The sequence below is a fragment of the Hyla sarda genome, chromosome 3 (genome assembly GCF_029499605.1).
Source record: "Hyla sarda isolate aHylSar1 chromosome 3, aHylSar1.hap1, whole genome shotgun sequence".
NCBI classification, from domain to species: domain Eukaryota; kingdom Metazoa; phylum Chordata; class Amphibia; order Anura; family Hylidae; genus Hyla; species Hyla sarda.
The window spans coordinates 446197777-446213564 of record NC_079191.1 but is presented as its reverse complement, the minus strand read 5'-3'; positions in this window follow the sequence as shown (position 1 = coordinate 446213564).

Sequence of the window (15788 nt, the reverse complement as noted above, 5' to 3'; positions counted from 1 at the left end):
CTATACATTAACTGTACTCAGAGAGTTATCACTGTTATCTGTGGTGTTACATAGGACTGCAGGTCACATCTATACATTATCTGTACTCAGAGAGTTATCACTGTTTTCTGTGGTGTTACATAGGACTTCAGGTCACATCTATACATTATCTGTACTCAGAGAGTTATCACTGTGTTATCTGTGGTGTTACATAGGACTGCAGGTCACATCTATACATTATCTGTACTCAGAGAGTTATCACTGTGTTATCTGTGGTGTTACATAGGACTGCAGGTCACATCTACTATATTATCTGTACTCAGAGAGTTATCACTGTTATCTGTGGTGTTACATAGGACTGCAGGTCACATCTATACATTATCTGTACTCAGAGAGATATCACTGTTATCTGTGGTGTTACATAGGACTGCAGGTCACATCTATACATTATCTGTACTCAGAGAGTTATCACTGTTATCTGTGGTGTTACATAGGACTGCAGGTCACATCTATACATTATCTGTACTCAGAGAGATATCACTGTTATCTGTGGTGTTACATAGGACTGCAGGTCACATCTATACATTATCTGTACTCAGAGAGTTATCACTGTGTTATCTGTGGTGTTACATAGGACTGCAGGTCACATCTATACATTATCTGTACTCAGAGAGATATCACTGTTATCTGTGGTGTTACATAGGACTGCAGGTCACATCTATACATTATCTGTACTCAGAGAGTTATCACTGTGTTATCTGTGGTGTTACATAGGACTGCAGGTCACATCTATACATTATCTGTACTCAGAGTTATCACTGTGTTATCTGTGGTGTTACATAGGACTGCAGGTCACATCTATACATTATCTGTACTCAGAGAGTTATCACTGTTATCTGTGGTGTTACATAGGACTGCAGGTCACATCTATACATTATCTGTACTCAGAGAGTTATCACTGTTATCTGTGGTGTTACATAGGACTGCAGGTCACATCTATACATTATCTGTACTCAGAGAGTTATCACTGTGTTATCTGTGGTGTTACATAGGACTGCAGGTCACATCTATACATTATCTGTACTCAGAGAGTTATCACTGTGTTATCTGTGGTGTTACATAGGACTGCAGGTCACATCTATACATTATCTGTACTCAGAGAGTTATCACTGTTATCTGTGGTGTTACATAGGACTGCAGGTCACATCTATACATTATCTGTACTCAGAGAGTTATCACTGTGTCATCTGTGGTGTTACATAGGACTGCAGGTCACATCTATACATTATCTGTACTCAGAGAGTTATCACTGTGTTATCTGTAGTGTTACATAGGACTGCAGGTCACATCTATACATTATCTGTACTCAGAGAGTTATCACTGTTATCTGTGGTGTTACATAGGACTGCAGGTCACATCTATACATTATCTGTACTCAGAGAGCTATCACTGTGTTATCTGTGGTGTTACATAGGACTGCAGGTCACATCTATACATTATCTGTACTCAGAGAGTTATCACTGTTATCTGTGGTGTTACATAGGACTGCAGGTCCCATCTACATTATCTGTACTCAGAGAGTTATCACTGTGTTATCTGTGGTGTTACATAGGACTGCAGGTCACATCTATACATTATCTGTACTCAGAGAGTTATCACTGTTATCTGTGGTGTTACATAGGACTGCAGGTCCCATCTACATTATCAGTATGGAGTTTGTGTAACTTTTTTCCTTCCTCTCCACAATACAGGTAAGCGCACATTACGGGGACACAAATGGCGGCGACGCAGATGACTTTGTGTGGTTGTTCTTGCATTTTCGGATGACACCTCATTAATAGGACGCCGGTATTGCTGCGCGCTGCGGAATGGGAGCCATATGCACCAGCGAAGACTAATTAGATATGTAAAACAATCGCAATCCTATGGGGAGCCGGCGCGCGGCGCAGTACGTAGAGCCTCCCCTGCAGCGGTGAGCGCAGCACCTGCAGACAGAAGATAATGAAGTTTTTCCAGTATTAATAATTAATTATTGTTAATTAATACTGCGCCATGGCCGCTGTTCCCTTCATATTTGGAAAATTTTCTTATTATGATCAATGCGGCAGCGCGGCGGAGACGCGGCTCCTGACAGTTAATTAAAGGGAAGAATTCGCCAAACTTTATAGATGGCGGTGATTTTCCCAGACGAGGTCGCAGGAGGCTCTTTTACTGAGCGGAGGATCATGGGGGCGCGTCAAGGAGAGCGTGCTGTAATGCCGTCGTTCGCCACCGGTCGCTGATTAATGATCTGGAGACTGAACGTAACGCCATTCTCCTCCTGTTTAATTGTTGGGTCAGGTGTCCGAGGAAGACGATGAATGTCCGGCACCATTCCGACCCCCCCGGGGACGCCAGTAACCTACATAAAATTTTAAAGGGCCCCTGTGCTGAAAAAGAGATACAGTGTGTCATGTGAACTGTATGATTTGCAAAGGTCTTCGCCGTTCACTGACAGCAAGCAGAGATCTTCAATTCTATCTAATCTTAGCATCTGAGACTCCAGGCTGATACATAGTAACAGACAGGACAGGGGACAGGGTTGTGCTGCACTAAATGATACATTGTAACAAACCTCTTGGTTTACATAGGAATGTGCCCAGTCACTTACAGCAAGCAGAGATCTTCAGTTCTATTTAAGCATCAGGCTGATACATAGTAACAGACAGCACAGGAGAGAGTTGCGCTGCACCGAATGATACACTGTAACAAGCCCTAAGCTACGTGAGTAGGATCAGGTCAGGATTGCGTTTCAGCCTTACAGCAAGCAGTGATCTTGAAAAAGGACAAGAATTAATATATAAACCCTTGTGATGCTCGGACTGATAAAAACCTTTTTTAAATGCCTTTAGGATGGTGTTTTCAAACCGGGATGCCTCCAACTGTTGCAAAACTACAACTCCCAGCATGCCCAGACAGCCAACGGCTGTCTGGGCATTCTGGGAGTTGTAGTTTTGCAACAGCTGGAGAGCCTCAGGTTGGGAAACACTGATCTATACCTGCCAGAAGATTTCTTAATACAATTGTATCCTCTGTGATGTAAAGAGTCTGGACACAATGTATCAGATCTCCCAGCATTCCCCCTGACAAAACTGCTGCAAAACTACAAGGTTGCAGAACTTTTACCCCAAGGCTGTCCGGGCATGCTGGGAGTTGTAGTTCTGTAACAGCTGGAGAACGACAACTGAAAAAAAAAACACTGATCTACTCCTGCAGAAACATTTGAGAATGAGTTGATACAATTGTATCCTCTGTTATGTTAGGACCAGTGTGCAACAATGTATCAATGTATCACTCCCAGCATGTCCTGACAGCACAGTTGCTGGGAGTTGTAGTTTTACAACATCTGGAGGCACCCTGGTTGAGGAACATTGATCTACTCCTGCAGGAGCATTTGATACAATTGTATCCCCTGGAAAACACTTTATTTTTATTTTTTTATTTTTTTATCAACTGGTGCCAGAAAGTTAAATGATTTGTAAATTACTTCTATTAAAAAAAAAAAAAAAATCTTAATCCTTCCACTACTTATCAGTTGTTGTATGCTCCAAATGAAGTTCTTTTCTTTTTTAATTTCTTTTCAGTCTGACCACAGGGCTCTCTGCTGACACCTCTGTCCATGTCAGGAACTGTCCAGAGCAGGATAAGTTTGCTATGGGGATTTTCTCCTACTCTGGACAGTTCCTAAAATGGACAGAGGTGTCAGCAGAGAGCACTGTGGTCAGACAAAAAGGAAATTCAAGAAGAAAAAAAACTTCCTTTGGAGCATAAAACGACTGATAAGTACTGGAAGGATTAGAAGTAATTTAAAAAAAGAGTACCCCTTTAACAGTCTGGACTCCAGTGTGAGACAATGTATCCTCCATTCTCCTAGTATGTCCTGACAAAACTGCTGCAAAACTACAATGTTGCAGAACAGAGAGTATTTATCCATTGATGGGGGATTGTTACTTTTCAGGACAATGAGGGAGATTTATCAAAACTTGCTGAGTTGCCCATAGCAACCAATCAGATCGCTGCTTTCATTTTGCAGAGGCCTTTTCTCCCCCAATGTTCCTAATTTAGGATACATCTAATTTATAAACTTTTATGGCTTTTGGGGAAGTGCAATAGCAATGAACAATCTGTGTCCCCAGTGATCAGCTGTGATCTGTAGGGAAATCTGGTAGTAAGAGTTCAGATTCCCTGCAGCGCCACCACAGGGGAGACTAAGCATTACACCGTGTCCATTCACATCAGAGGGTTGTGCGTAAGAAGGGGCTGGTCCTCCAGAGTGAAGACGCTCTTTGTATTGGCTCCTGTCTGATGATCCTGAGGTCCCTCTAACAGTAAATAGGTTTGTCCCAAGAGCTGACACTTCTGTAAGGGGGAATATTATCTATGGGGGGGAATATTATCTATGGGGGGGGGGGGTTCATAACATTCCTGGGACCTGGCTCTGTTGGTTCACCGTTCCCATATATATATATATATATATATATATATATATATATATATATATATACATATATACACACATATACACTGCCGCTTTGATTTATTGGCGGAGCCTTTGTAGGTCTCATTCCCTTTGTAGTCCGCGGGGGTCCATGTTTTAAGTCTCAGAACAAGCGCAGATTCAGGGACTTTATTCTGGGATAAAAAGACGTCTGTGAGGATGAAGAACAGCGAGATTAACGCAACTCAGAGCCGTCCTGTATCCCCTCATGTAGTGTCCTGTATCCCCTCATGTAGTGTCCTGTGTATCCCCTCATGTAGTGTCCTGTATCCCCTCATGTAGTGTCCTGTGTATCCCCTCATGTAGTGTCCCGTGTATCCCCTCATGTAGTGTCCTGTATCCCCTCATGTAGTGTCCTGTATCCCCTCATGTAGTGTCCCGTATCCCCTCATGTAGTGTCCCGTGTATCCCCTCATGTAGTGTCCTGTATCCCCTCATGTAGTGTCCCGTGTATCCCCTCATGTAGTGTCCTGTATCCCCTCATGTAGTGTCCTGTGTATCCCCCTCATGTAGTGTCCTGTATCCCCTCATGTAGTGTCCTGTATCCCCTCATGTAGTGTCCTGTGTATCCCCTCATGTAGTGTCCTGTGTATCCCCTCATGTAGTGTCCTGTATCCCCTCATGTAGTGTCCTGTATCCCCTCATGTAGTGTCCTGTACCCCCTCATGTAGTGTCCTGTATCCCCTCATGTAGTGTCCTGTATCCCCTCATGTAGTGTCCTGTATCCCCCTCATGTAGTGTCCTGTATCCCCTCATGTAGCGTCCTGTGTATCCCCTCATGTAGTGTTCTGTGTATCCCCTCATGTAGTGTCCCGTGTATCCCCTCATGTAGTGTCCAGTGTATCCCCTCATGTAGATTCCCGTGTATCCCCTCATGTAGTGTCCCGTGTATCCCCTCATGTAGTGTCCTGTATCCCCTCATGTAGTGTCCCGTGTATCCCCTCATGTAGTGTCCCGTGTATCCCCTCATGTAGTGTCCTGTATCCCCTCATGTAGTGTCCTGTGTATCCCCCTCATGTAGTGTCCTGTGTATCCCCCTCATGTAGTGTCCCGTCTATCCCCTCATGTAGTGTCCTGTATCCCCTCATGTAGTGTCCCGTGTATCCCCTCATGTAGTGTCCTGTATCCCCTCATGTAGTGTCCTGTGTATCCCCTCATGTAGTGTCCTGTATCCCCCTCATGTAGTGTCCCATGTATCCCCTCATGTAGTGTCCTGTATCCCCTCATGTAGTGTCCTGTGTATCCCCTCATGTAGTGTCCTGTGTATCCCCCTCATGTAGTGTCCCGTGTATCCCCTCATGTAGTGTCCCGTGTATCCCCTCATGTAGTGTCCTGTGTATCCCCCTCATGTAGTGTCCCGTGTATCCCATCATGTAGTGTCCCGTGTATCCCCTCATGTAGTGTCCTGTGTATCCCCATCATGTAGTGTCCCGTGTATCCCATCATGTAGTGTCCCGTGTATCCCCCTCATGTAGTGTCCTGTATCCCCTCATGTAGTGTCCCGTGTATCCCATCATGTAGTGTCCCGTGTATCCCCCTCATGTAGTGTCCTGTATCCCCTCATGTAGTGTCCTGTATCCCCTCATGTAGTGTCCTGTGTATCCCCTCATGTAGTGTCCTGTATCCCCTCATGTAGTGTCCTGTATCCCCTCATGTAGTGTCCTGTATCCCCTCATGTAGTGTCCTGTATCCCCTCATGTAGTGTCCTGTATCCTCTCATGTAGTGTCCTGTATCCCCTCATGTAGTGTCCTGTATCCTCTCATGTAGTGTCCTGTATCCCCTCATGTAGTGTCCTGTATCCCCTCATGTAGTGTCCTGTATCCCCTCATGTAGTGTCCTGTGTATCCCCCTCATGTAGTGTCCTGTATCCTCTCATGTAGTGTCCTGTGTATCCCCCTCATGTAGTGTCCTGTATCCCCTCATGTAGTGTCCTGTATCCCCTCATGTAGTGTCCCGTGTATCCTCTCATGTAGTGTCCTGTGTATCCCCTCATGTAGTGTCCTGTATCCCCTCATGTAGTGTCCTGTGTATCCCCTCATGTAGTGTCCTGTATCCCCTCATGTAGTGTCCTGTATCCCCTCATGTAGTGTCCTGTGTATCCCCTCATGTAGTGTCCCGTGTATCCCCCTCATGTAGTGTCCTGTATCCCCTCATGTAGTGTCCCGTGTATCCCCTCATGTAGTGTCCTGTATCCCCTCATGTAGTGTCCCGTGTATCCCCCTCATGTAGTGTCCCGTGTATCCCCCTCATGTAGTGTCCTGTGTATCCCCTCATGTAGTGTCCTGTATCCCCTCATGTAGTGTCCTGTATCCCCTCATGTAGTTTCCAGTGTATCCCCCTCATGTAGTGTCCTGTGTATCCCCCTCATGTAGCGTCCCGTGTATCCCCTCATGTAGTGTCCTGTATCCCCTCATGTAGTGTCCTGTATCACCTCATGTAGTGTCCCGTGTATCAGTGGCGTTGCTAGAGTTGGTGTCACCCGGTGCGGTAGAAAATGGTGTCACCCCCATACCTCCCCCCTCCCCCCAGTAAGTTTTTAGCCTGTTGTGACAGACACCACTGTTGTAGCGCATTGTGAGAAATTCCAGTATAATAATCAGATATACCAGTTGCCACAGAATGGGAAAGTGTTAAAGAAGTTTTCACCATTGAAATATACAGCTCCCAGAATTACTTAAAGGGGTACTCCACTGGAAAACATTTACTTCTATATCAACTGGTGCCAGAAAGTTAAACAGATTTTTAAATTACTTCTATTTAAAATCTTAATACTTACAGTACTTATAAGCTGGTGTATGCTCCACAGGAAGTTGTGTAGTTCTTTCCAGCCTGACCACAGTGCTATTTGCTAACACCTCTGTCCATGTCAGGAACTGTCCATGTCGAACTGTCCAGAGGTGTCAGCACAGAGCACTGTGGTCAGACAGAAAAGAAATTAAAAAAGAAAATAACTTCCTGTGAATCGCTTATACAGCAGCTAATAAGTACTGGAAGGATTAAGATTTTTAAATAGAAGTAATTTACAAATCTGTTTAACTTTGTAGCACCAGCTGATTAAAAAAAATGTTTTCCAGTAGAGTACCCCTTTGAGCAGTGGTGAGGTTATGCTGGGAGTTGTAGTTTCACTGACCTAACTGTAGAACTGACAAGTGACTACAGCTCTGATAGGACATAGAGAGGAGAATGTACAATGATATCAGTGACTACAGGTGACGTCTTCTCTATAGTGAGGAGAATACACAATGATATCAGTGATTACAGGTGACGTCTTCTCTATAGTGAGGAGAATACACAATGATATCAGTGATTACAGGTGACGTCTTCTCTATAGTCTTTCCTTATCTAATTCAGAGGGTACATACCGCCAGGACTTGTTCCAGCTAAAACTTCTCTCTGCAGAATGTGACGCCCAGACGTCTCCTCACTATGTCAGCGGATTCTCATCCTCTATATGAAAACAATTATTATTATAAACCTGACAGACACTGTATCCTCTAAATATAATACTACTATACACTACACTCTTTGATTATAAACCTTCCATACACTATACCCACTGAATATAATAATACCACACACTGTACATTCTGAATATAATACCAACACATACTGTACCCTCTGAATATAAATCTGCCACATACTGTACCTACTGAATATAATACTACCACATACTGTACCCTCTGAATATAATACTACCACAAACTGCGCCATCTGAATATAATACTACCACAAACTGCGCCCTCTGAATATAAATCTGCCACATACTGTACCCTCTGAATATAAATCCGCCACATACTGTACCCTCTGAATATAAATCCGCCACATACTGTACCCTCTGAATATAAATCCGCCACATACTGTACCCCTGAATATAATACCGCCACATACTGTACCCTCTGAATATAAATCTGCCACATACTGTACCCTCTGAATATAAATCTGCCACATACTGTACCCTCTGAATATAAATCTGCCACATACTGTACCCTCTGAATATAAATCTGCCATATACTGTACCCTCTGAATATAAATCTGCCACATACTGTACCCTCTGAATATAAATCTGCCACATACTGTACCCCTGAATATAAATCTGCCACATACTGTACCCCTGAATATAAATCTGCCACATACTGTACCCCTGAATATAAATCTGCCACATACTGTACCCCTGAATATAATACCGCCACATACTGTACCCTCTGAATATAATACTTAGAGATGAGCGAACTTACAGTAAATTCAACTCATCACAAACTTCTCTGCTCAGCAGTTGATGACTTTTCCTGCATAAATTAGTTCAGCTTTCAGGTGCTCCCGTGGGCTGGAAAAGGTGGATACATTCCTAGAAGACTCTTTCCTAGGAATGTATCCACCTTTTTCAGCCCACCGGAGCACCTGAAAGCTAAACTAATTTACGCAGGAAAAGTCATCAACTGCCAAGCCGAGAAGTTTGTGACGAATCGAATTTACTGTAAGTTCACTCATCTCTAATAATACTACCACAAACTGCGCCCTCTAAATATAATATTACCACAAACTGCGCCCTCTGAATATAACACTACCACAAACTGCGCCCTCTGAATATAATACTACCACAAACTGCGCCCTCTGAATATAATACTACCACAAACTGTGCCCTCTGAATATAATACTACCACAAACTGCGCCCTCTGAATATAACGTTGCCATACAGTGCACCCTCTGAATATAATACCACAACCGCAGTAACACCCCTCAACATCCGTTAGCTGATGCTATTACCACGGGAGGGGGGTATTGGTGGTGTTGCTAATGGATGATGGGGGTGCTACTACTGGGTGGGGTGTTGCTGGAGGATGATGAGGGTGCTACTGGCCATCCCCCCTGGCAGTATCACCCCCATCATCCATCCGCAGGATCATCCTCCTGGAAGGAGCACCTCCATCATCCACCATTAGGATCTGCTGATGGAGGTGCTGCTGGGGGGGGGGGGGGGGTGTTGCTGGTGGATGATGAGGGTGCTACTGCCAGGGGGGGAGCATTAGGTAGGCAGCAGTGCCCCCACATTAGGTCGGTCGCAGTTTCCCCACATTAGGCAGCATAGATTCCCCACATTTGGTACCAGTTCCCCCACATTAGGTATGTACCAGTTATCCCACATTAGGTAGCAATTTCCCCACATTAGGTAGCACAGATTCCCCACATTAGGTAGCAATTTCACCACATTAGGTAGCATAGACTCCCCACATAAGGTAGCATAGACTCCCCACATAAGGTAGCATAGACTCCCCACATAAGGTAGCACAGATTCCCCATATTAGGTAGCACAGACTAGCCAAAAATAGGTAGCATAGACTCCGCACATCTGGTAGTAGTTTCCCCACATTAGGCCGCAGGTTCCCTTGCAGGTTCCCCACAATGGGTCAAAGTCTCCCCACAATAGATCGCTGGTTATACACCCCCCCCCCCCCCCCCACACACACACACACACACACACACACACACACAAAAAAACACATACAACACAGAGACAAACACAAACACACACACACACACACACAGTCAGAGAGACAGACACACACACACACACACACAGAGTCACATATACACACAGTCACACACACAGTCTCACACACACACACAAGCAGACAGAGAGACAGACATACACACTCACCCATCCAGCGCAGCACTCCTTCTCACCGGGCGCCGTACGAGTGACGTAACTCACGTCCTCCCGCGCGGCCATGCGGTGTGACGTCAAGCCGGCGCAGACGTGGGAGCGGAGGACGGGCACAGTGCTGGTGAAGGTGTGGGGGGGGGGTGTGATGACGGACGGGCGCACAGTGCAGGTGAAAGAGGGGGGGGGGGGTGATGACGGACGGGCGCACCGCACAGACAGCGCAGGGGGGGGGGGGTGGGGCTTGCTGACGGATGGGAGGCCGGTCGGGCACAGATGGTGTGTCTGTGTAGCTGGGGAGGGGGGGTGCTGCGGAGCGTCTTGGTGTCACCCCATTAGGTTGGTGTCACCCGGTGCGGGCCGCACCCCCCGCACCCGGGTCGCAACGCCACTGCCGTGTATCCCCCTCATGTAGATTCCTGTGTATCCCCTCATGTAGTGTCCCGTGTATCCCCTCATGTAGATTCCTGTGTATCCCCTCATGTAGTGTCCTGTATCCCCTCATGTAGTGTCCTGTATCCCCCTCATGTAGTGTCCCGTGTATCCCCTCATGTAGTGTCCCGTGTATCCCCTCATGTAGTGTCCTGTGTATCCCCTCATGTAGATTCCTGTGTATCCCCTCATGTAGTGTCCTGTATCCCCCTCATGTAGTGTCCCGTGTATCCCCTCATGTAGTGTCCCGTGTATCCCCTCATGTAGTGTCCTGTATCCCCTCATGTAGTGTCCCGTGTATCCCCTCATGTAGTGTCCTGTATCCCCTCATGTAGTGTCCCGTGTATCCCCTCATGTAGCGTCCCGTGTATCCCCTCATGTAGTTTCCAGTGTATCCCCTCATGTAGTGTCCTGTATCCCCTCATGTAGTGTCCTGTATCCCCTCATGTAGTGTCCCGTGTATCCCCTCATGTAGTGTCCCGTGTATCCCCTCATGTAGTGTCCCGTGTATCCCCTCATGTAGTGTCCCGTGTATCCCCTCATGTAGTGTCCCGTGTATCCCCTCATGTAGATTCCTGTGTATCCCCTCATGTAGCGTCCTGTGTATCCCCTCATGTAGTGTCCTGTATCCCCTCATGTAGTGTCCCGTGTATCCCCTCATGTAGCGTCCCGTGTATCCCCTCATGTAGTTTCCAGTGTATCCCCTCATGTAGTGTCCTGTATCCCCTCATGTAGTGTCCTGTATCCCCTCATGTAGTGTCCCGTGTATCCCCTCATGTAGTGTCCCGTGTATCCCCTCATGTAGTGTCCCGTGTATCCCCTCATGTAGTGTCCCGTGTATCCCCTCATGTAGTGTCCCGTGTATCCCCTCATGTAGATTCCTGTGTATCCCCTCATGTAGCGTCCTGTGTATCCCCTCATGTAGTGTCCCGTGTATCCCCCTCATGTTGTGTGCAGTATATGTAGGTTGTATTTATGAGGGACATTTTGGTAAAGTTTTTGCAGTGTATGCAGGATAGGGGGCACCACACTGAATCTTTGCCGCCGGAGATACCCCCTTCCCGCCCTGGTTTTGATATCCCTGATGGGACTGACATGGACGCCCTGGACCATGGGAGGTGAATATCAGGTTCCTCTCCCTGATGGTGAGGCGTCTTATCTGTCACATTCATTGTGAGGCTCCTGAAGACAGCCAGCGGGTCTCCTCCATCCTGTCACCCACCACAGTGCCAGGATCAGCCGGGTCCCCTGATCTCTTGTAAGAGAATCATTTAAGGATCATTACAGCGGCGGCAGGAGGATTTATGGTGGCGGGATTCTCCATTATGGGCTCCATAAATTATGGCTCCTAAGTGATTATGGGCAGTGCTTCTAATCGCAGGCAGGAATCCAGGGAGCCCAGGACATTGGGGCGGCAGCCAACAGAGAGCATCAGCAGAGCTACAGAATAAGGCGCCACCAAGTGCACGACCAAGATGTCAGCCGAGACCCCAGAAGGCCTGGAGGTCAGCCGAGACCCCAGAAGGCCTGGAGGTCAGCCGAGACCCCAGAAGGCTTGGAGGTCAGCCGAGACCCCAGAAGGCCTGGAGGTCAGCGAGACCCCAGAAGGCCTGGAGGTCAGCCGAGACCCCAGAAGACAAAGATGTCAGGAAACACCCCAGAAGACCTTGATGTCAGCCAAGACCCCAGAAGACCAAGATGTCAGCCAAGACCCCAGAAGACAAAGATGTCAGGAAAGACCCCAGAAGACCTGGATGTCAGCCAAGACCCCAGAAGATCAAGATGTCAGCTGAGACCCCAGAAGACCTGCATGTCAGTTGAGACTCCAGAAGACCTGCATGTCAGTCGAGACCCCAGATGACCAAAATGTCAGCTAAGACCCCAGAAGGACTTCATGTCAGTCGACACCCCAAAAGACCTGCATGTAAGCTGAGACCCCAGAAGACCTGCATATCAGTGGAGACCCTAGAAAACCAAGATGTCAGCTGAGACCCCAAAAAACCTGGATGTCAGCCGAGACCCCTGAAGACCAAGATGTCGGACGAGACCCCAGAAGAGCAAGATGTCAGCTGAGACCCCAGAAGACCTGGATTTCAGCCGAGACCCCAGAAGACCAATATGTCAGCCGAGACCCCAGAAAATCTGGATGTCACCCGAGACCCTAGAAGGTCAAGATGTCAGCCGAGACCCCAGAAGACCTGGATGTCAACCGAGACCCCAGAAGGCCTGGATGTCAGGTGAGACCCCAGAAGACCTGGATGTCAGCCAAGATCCCAGAAGGCCTGGATGTCAGCCGAGAACCCAGAAGACCAATATGTCTGCCGAGATCCCAGAAGACCAATATATCAGCCGAGACCCCAGAAAATCTGGATGTCAGCCGAGACCCAAGAAGACCAAGATGTCAGCCGAGACCCCAGAAGACCAAGATGTCAGCCGAGACCCCAGAAGACCAAGATGTCAGCCGAGACCCCAGAAGACCAAGATGTCAGCCGAGACCCCAGAAGACCAAGATGTCAGCCAAGACCCGAGAAGACCAAGATGTAAGCCGAGACCCCAGAAGACCAAGATGTCAGCCGAGACCCCAGAAGATCAAGATGTCAGCCGAAACCCCAGAAGACCTAGATGTCAGGTGAGACCCCAGAAGGCCTGGATTTCAGCCAAGACCCCAGAAGACCAATATGTCAGCAGAGACCCCAGAAAATCTGGATGTCAGCTGATACCCTAGAAGGTCAAGATGTCAGGTGAGAGACCCCAGAAGACCTGGATGTCAGCCGAGACCTCAGAAGATCTGGATGTCAGCCGAGACCCCGGTAGACCAGGATGTCAGCCGAGACCCCAAAAGACCAATATGTCAGCTGACACCCCAGAAGACCTGGATGTCAGCCGAGACCCCTGAAGACCACTATGTCAGCCGAGACCCCAGAAAATCTGGATGTCAGCCGAGACCCCAGAAGACCAAGATGTCAGCCGAGACCGCAGAAGACCTGGTTTTCAGCCGAGACCCAGAAGACCAAAATGTCAGCTGAGATCCCAGAAAATCTGGATGTCAGCCGAGACCCTAGAAGGTCAAGATGTCAGCCTAGACCCTAGAAGGTCAAGATGTCAGCCGAGACCCCAGAAGACCTGGATGTCAGCCGAGGCCCGAGAAGACCTGGATATCAATCGAGACCCCAGAAGACCAATATGTCAGCCGAGACCCCAGAAAATCTGGATGTAAGCCGATACCCCAGAAGGCCTGGATGTCAGCCGAGACCCCAGAAGTCCTGGAGGTCAGCCGAGACCCCAGAAGTCCTGGAAGTCAGCCGAGACCCCAGAAGGCCTGGAGGTCAGCCGAGGCCCCAGAAGGCCTGGAGGTCAGCCGAGGCCCCAGAAGACCTGGATGTCAGCCGAGACCCCAGAAGACCAATATGTCAGCCGAGACCCAAGAAAATCAGGATGTCAGCTGCGACCCCAGAAGGCCTGGAGGTCAGCCGAGACCCCAGAAGGCCTGGAGGTCAGCCGAGACCCCAGAAGGCCTGGAGGTCAGCCGAGACCCCAGAAGGCCTGGAGGTCAGCCGAGACCCCAGAAGGCCTGGAGGTCAGCCGAGACCCCAGAAGGCCTGGAGGTCAGCCGAGACCCCAGAAGGCCTGGAGGTCAGCCGAGACCCCAGAAGGCCTGGAGGTCAGCCGAGACCCCAGAAGGCCTGGAGGTCAGCGGAGACCGGTATTTTGGTTATAATTAAATTAAACTATTATCCTTAAACATATCACTTTCAAACATAGTGTTTTCACATATTGTACTGGCTTTTGCATTCTCTTAAGGGGAAGTTGTGTAGTCCTCTCTTTGTCAGTGTGGTGTTGTCTCATAAGTTCCCTGGCTCTTTTATTTCTCCTAACATGAAGTTATGTAGTCTTTTCATTGTCATTGTGGTGTTGTCTCAGCAGCTCCTAAGCTCCTCCTTCTCTACTGACAGGAAGTTGTGTATTCCTCTCATTATCAGTATGGTTTTGTCTCAGCAGCTCCCTTGCAACTCCCTCTCTCCTGACAGACAGAAAGTCGTGTAGTCCTCTCATTGACGGTGTGGTGATGTCTTAGCTGCTCTCCAACTCCTTCTCTCTTGACAGGAGGTTGTGTAGTCCTCTTATTGTCAGTGTGGTAATGTCTCAGTCTCTTCTTGTCTGCTCCCTTGCTCCTGACAGGAAGTTGTGTAGTCCTCTCATTATCAGTATGATTTTGTCTCAGCAGCTCTCCGGCTCCTCCTTCTCTCCTGACAGGAAGTTGTGTAGTCTTCTCATTGTCAGTGTGATGATGTGTCAGCAGCTCCCTGACTCATAAACCCCTGACTAGGGGAGACCTCCCACAAAACCTGTCAAGCACTCGTTCTTTTGTGGTGTTTTATTTGTCTGTACTTTTTAAAAAAGTAGTCAAAAATAAAAAGCTATTTTTATACTCCTGTATGTCCATCCCTGATACAATAGGGTGCATAGGAGCCCAGGGACCCCGTATCTGATACAATAGAGCACAGAGGAGCCCAGGGATCCTGTATCTGATACAATAGGGAGCATAGGAGGCCATAGCTGATAAAGTAGGGCACATCGGGGCCCAGGAAGCCAATACCTGATACAATAGGGCACATAGGAGCCCAGGGAGCCCATACCCAATACAATAGGGCACATAGGAGCCCAGGGACCCCGTATCTGATACAATAGGGTGCATAGGAGCCCAGGGATCTCATTTCTGATACAATAGGGCGCATAGGAGGCCATAGCTGATACAGTAGGGCACATTAGGACTCAGGAAGTCAATACCAGATACAATAGGGTGCATAGGAGCCCAGGGAGCCCGTACCGGATAGAATAGGGCACATAGGAGCACAGGAATCCAATACCTGATATACCTGGAATAGATTGGACCATAATTTCCTAATCAGTAACTCAAAACAACCATAAGCCCCTGACTAAGGGGTAAGCCTCCCACAAAACCTGCCAAGCACTTGACAATTTCTCGGTACTATTTTAAAATGGAATAAAAAATTAAAAGACAATTTTATACTCCTGTCTAAACATCAGATTTTTTTTTCAGTTTTTCTTGCAAAACTGGCAAACGATAACAATATTTGTACAAGCGACACTAGGGAAAATATGAGATTTTTCTAGAGAAAAATTAAAGATAAATACAATGTAACAAACTATCGAGACAG